The sequence below is a fragment of the Desmodus rotundus genome, chromosome 3, assembly GCF_022682495.2.
Source record: "Desmodus rotundus isolate HL8 chromosome 3, HLdesRot8A.1, whole genome shotgun sequence".
NCBI classification, from domain to species: Eukaryota; Metazoa; Chordata; class Mammalia; order Chiroptera; family Phyllostomidae; genus Desmodus; species Desmodus rotundus.
Genome location: NC_071389.1, coordinates 95,009,130 through 95,014,437, shown reverse-complemented (window position 1 = coordinate 95,014,437; position 5,308 = coordinate 95,009,130). Strand labels below are relative to the sequence as shown.

Sequence of the window (5,308 nt, the reverse complement as noted above, 5' to 3'; positions counted from 1 at the left end):
AAAGAGATATATCTTTAAGACTATAGGCACATGTAACAGGTAGTCAAAACATAGCCCTGGGATCTCCTATATTGTTTCTGATTTCTAAGTGAAATTGAAAATATCTAAGTGTATACATTACCTGCATTACTTCAAAGTTAACCAGAACAAAGAGCTAAGGAGCAAGACATTAGCCAAAATTAAAATTCCAGAAAATTAGGAAATTATCACAATCAAAACAAAACAAAACAAAACAAAACACCTCATATGGATGGTGGCATGTCAAAGCAACGCAGGAGTTAACGGAAAGAGTTGCAATGGCCAAAGCTGAAATAATTGAACAAGAAAATAAACCAGTATTGTGTTATAACTCAAAGTATAAAAGAAATGTCCATGTGTCCATGTTAATGTTAATGGATGGGAGAGAAGAGACAAATCTTCCATGAAGAGTATTTCAAATAATTTATATAGAAACTTCTTCAAGGAGAAAGAGCCTAACTCCACACCCTTAAGTGTGGGCTACACATAGGGACTTCCTTTCAAAGGTTATAGTTTTAGTATGAAAAGGGAAGCATTTTATTATGAAAAAAGAGTAACTTTACAGTGGAGAAATCTGACAAACACTACTTTGGTTAATAGCACAGTTAACATCAAAGGTGATCAATCAGGTTGCAGCACATATTCTTAACATGATATGAGAAGAGCACAGTTCCTTTTATTGTCTTCCTCCAAAACTCATAATCCCACTCCAAGCAGTGGAAAAAAGATTACTTCTTGGCTTTTTTGGCTAACATTAAGTGTAATATCTGCTTTTATTCTTACCAGTTTAATATCTGTTACATCCACTATCTGAGGATAAAAACAAACAAAGAAAAATTAGATAAACTCCAACTGAGGGACATTCTACAAAATACTTGACGAGCACTCCACAAAAACTGTCAAGTCATCAAAAACAAGGAAAAGTCTGAGAAACTGTCAGAGCCAGAAGGAGCCTAAGGGAGACATGGAGTAAATATAATATAGTCTTCTGGATGGGGTTGTAGAAAAGAAAAAGGACAATAAGTAAAAACTAGGGAAATTTAAATAAAGTTCAGATTTTAGTTAATAAAGTGTTGATATTGGACCACTAATTGTGATAAATGTACCACAATAATGCATGATGTTAGCAATAGGGAACCTGGGTGTGGGTATGTGGGAAATCTCCACACTATCTTTGTAACTTACGTAAATCTGAAACTATTTTAAAATAAAAAAAAGTTCATTAAGAAAATTCAAATCCCTTATTCTACCCTGAGGAGCTGCCTTCTCTGAAGTGGGGGAGGAGCCACATAGTCTGGTAAGACATGTCTTCTGAGCTCATCTCAACTTGGGGCAGACACTGTTCCATGTTCTGATTCCTGCACAGGTCCTTACTTAGCAGGAAATTCAAGGGCATTAGGATTAGGTGCATTTTTGTTTATTTATTACTGTTCCTAGATTCTGAAGGTTTTCCTGCAATCCCTAGATACCTAATTACTTATTCCTAACCTGGCATCAGCCAGCCTTTCACTCCCTGGAACTGCAATCACTGAGTTCCTGGCCTCCACTTTGGTCTTTCTGCCTCTCACAATTTGATTTATTTCTAAAGGAAAATCAAAACATGTTAGACCATAGAGGATTTTTTTTAAAGTTATGTATATAATGTAACAGATCCAGAAAAAAATGGAGGGCTCACTGTTAATCTTAACCTCATGGGCAAACTGATCCCTGCAGACCAGGATTCAAGGTGGCTCTTGACCCCTTTTTGGCCAACAGGGCAATCCTGATAGCAGATCTGCTTTAGTTTTCATGTGCTTTGTATACACACATAACCACAATTGTGGGCTTGTGTGGGAGTGTGTGCATGTGAGTGTACATGTGAAGTTTTAGTCCAAAACCTATTTAGATCTTATTCTTCCTTTGCCATACAATATTTTCTCTGAAGGGAAAATTTGACCAGGTTAGAGGACCAACTATTGGCTAAGTAGACACACTTCTGGTTTTTTCAACATATTAAACTATTTTTGAAAAATTTTGGAGTAAATGTAAGATAAAATATTTTTCCAGTTTCTTGTAACTGGGCCAATAAAGCCTCTAAAACTCTTTTTTTAGAAGAAAAGAAAGCCTATGTCTGATCCATTAGTTAATGCAGTAGAGTATAAAAATAGAATTAATTTTAGAATTAACTGAAACCTTGGTCTATATTTGCTTTTAGGAAAAAAGGTCACATTTTTCTTTCTTTTTTTTTGTTCATTTTGTTGTTTGTTGTTCTTTAAAATTTTTACTGTTATTCAATTACAGTTGTCTGCATTTTGTCCCCATCCCTCCACCCCACCCCAGCCGAACCCATCTCCCTCCTCCACCTCCACCCTCTCCCTTGATTTTGTCCATGTGTCCTTTATAGTAGTTCCTGTAAACCCCTCTCCCCACTGTCCCCTCCCCACTCCCCTCTGGCTATTGTTAGATTGTTCTTAACATTTTTCTTTATGAAAATGAAATTGAAGTCTTGGGAAGATGGTGGTGAGATACATGGGAGCAGAGTCCACTTCCCCTTGGCACCAGTAAAATGCCTAGATGATCTGAGGAACAGAGTGAACAGCCAATGGTATTTCAGCATATATGAAGATCAGAGACCAAAAATTGTAGAGGACATTGAAAAATCAGATGGTAAGAAGAGTGCTTAAGGACAATAAGGTCCCTGGGATCAGTGCGAGGACCAGGGCAGCTGAATCCCCTGGCAGGGGCCACAGGGTCTGCAGCAAGATTCTTGGGAGAGAGCCAGGCTGGGCTGTGTGAGAGGCCAGGTGCTTGTTTGGACCGGGGGCTTGAATAGGAACAAAAGAAAAAGAGAAAATAGAGGCACTCAGCAGCTGTTTAGAGAACTCTCCACAGCAGCCCTGGCCTCTTGTGCCCCCACTCTCTCAGCCCCTGGACTGTGAACACCAGATAAGCAGCCCCAGCACACACCTGAAGCCCAGGTCCATGCACACCTATATCAACAGCGTGGGCGCCCACACCTTAACCCCCGGGTGGGTGTGCACCCTGATCAGTGGCCCGGCTGCCTGGGCACACAGGCCCAAAGCCCGGGGTTGGTGCACACCCAGATCAGTGGCCCGGCTGCCCAGGCACTCACACCTGAAGCCCCGGGTAGGTGCGCACCCCATCAGTGGCCTGGGCGCCCACACCTGAGACCCCAGGTGGATGCTCACCCTGATCAACAGCCTGGCTGCCTGTGGGCAACCACGCCTGAAGCACCAGGGACTGAACACCTCACACCTAGCCCCTGTGCATAGAGCCCTGCAGGGCCTACTTGCTCTCTAGGAGGAAGAGAGAATGCCCAGCAGAGGGGAGCTGCAGGGTTAGGGGAGACTGCAGTCCCTGAAAAGATTTGACTCAGTAGGGGGTGGAACTACCCTGAAGGAGCACCTAGAGCCCCCAGCATCTAGGATAGCAAAGAGCAAGAAGGTGGAGTGGGAGTTGCCCCTAATTGGTGTACCTCAAGGACAGCACAACTGGTGGACTAAAGGCCTAGGGAGGAGCAGAAGGACCCTGGAGGCTGGACAACAGCGAAGAGTGTGGCTCAGGAAGGGAGAAAAGTGAAACCAATCCCTCTACCCACCCCCTCCATTTCACAGACAGGAAGACCAGCAGACCTGACCTGACTAATATAAAGCCAGCAGAAGACTTTTTTTTTTTTAAATTCCTTATTCTTTGCTGTCCTTCTTTCTTTTTTTATTCCTTCTTCCTTCCTTTACTTTTTATTCTTTCTTCCTGCCTTCTTTTATTTATTTTTTAATTTAAATTAAAAAATCCTTTTTCTTGTCTTTCCTCTGATCTTTTTTTTATTCCTTCTTCCTTCCTTTCCTTTTCTATTCCTTTTCTCTTCCTTACCTTTTTCTTTTTTTTTCTCCTTTCCCAAAGGTGAGACAATAAAACCTGGAGCTCTGAAAAGACTAGAGTTGGAACCAAACAGGGGTCATCCTAATAACTGAGACAATGAGACAAATTTCACTTTGTTACTCCAGAGAACTTTCAAGGAGGGAGTGGTGAACACCAGTACACCTGCTGGAAGAGGAAACCCTCCAACAAAGGAACCACAAACAGATAACAACAGAAGAACGTGAAGAAGGGAGTGGAAGCCATAATAAACTCAAATGAGGACTGATCCAGAAATACAACTAAATAGTGGAGAAATTTACTCAGAACAAACAACAGAACAAGAGTGAGAGAGAATCCTCAAAACCTTGTACACAAAGAAGAATCAACTTCAAAACAAACTGTACACATCTGCACAACAGAATACAAGACATGGTGGATGGAGTGACCCTCAATTAACCAGCTCGAGGGAAGGACCCATCAAAGAAAGACCCAACAACAATCAAAACCCAAAGACATACAGAGAACCAACATAAACGACAGCCTAAGACCAGCGAGCTCAGGAGATTAAGGAGATGGCACCACTGAATCCCACTGGAATTCTACCACAGAAGTTCATACCATAAACCCAGGGAATCAGAACAGATCAATTTAAGAAGCAGAGGCTAACAAGAAGAGTCTCACAAACAATGGGAAGACAAACAAACAACCCCCAAATGAAAGGAAAGGAGAAAGCCTCAGAAAGAATGCTAAAAGAAAGAGAGGCAAGTCAACTATCAGATACTCAGTTCAGAGCAATGGTGATCAGGAAGCTCACTGAGCTCACAGAGAACTACCAGAAACTACAGGGAAACTACAATGACCTCACTGCAAACTACATCAGAATGAAAAAGGAAATAGAAACTATCAACAAGGGCCAAGAGGAAATGAACAATGCAATTTCTGAAATGAAGAACATGGTAGAAGGAATCAAAAGCAGACCTGATGAAGCAGAGGATCAGATCAGCGAGCTGGAGGACAAGGTAGAAAAAACCCCTGAGAAAGATCAAGAAAAGGAAAATAGGCTCAGAAAGAATGTAGAGGGATTAAGGGAAATGCAGGACAACATGAAACATAATAATATCCATATAATAGGGATAGCAGAAGGAGAAGAGGAAGAGCAAGGGATAGAAAACCTGCTTGAAAAAGTAATGATGGAAAATTTCCCTAATCTGATGAGAGAAAAAGTCACACAAATCCAGGAAACACAGAGAAAAGATATTGTGTCACTGAACAATACCCTAGATGAAATGGACTTAACTGATATATATATATAGAGAGAGAACTTTTCATCCCAAAGAAAAAAAATACACATTCTTTTCAAGTGTACATGGAGCATTTTCCAAGATAGACCACAAGATAGGACATAAAACAAGCCTCAACAAAATCCAGCAAA

The 5,308-nt window shown here is 41.1% G+C and overlaps 1 pseudogene; it reads left to right on the top strand.

Annotated features, from left to right (window-relative positions):
* Positions 1-745: 745 nt before the first annotated feature.
* On the top strand, positions 746-884 carry LOC112297662 (U2 spliceosomal RNA; annotated as a pseudogene).
* Positions 885-5,308: the final 4,424 nt, after the last annotated feature.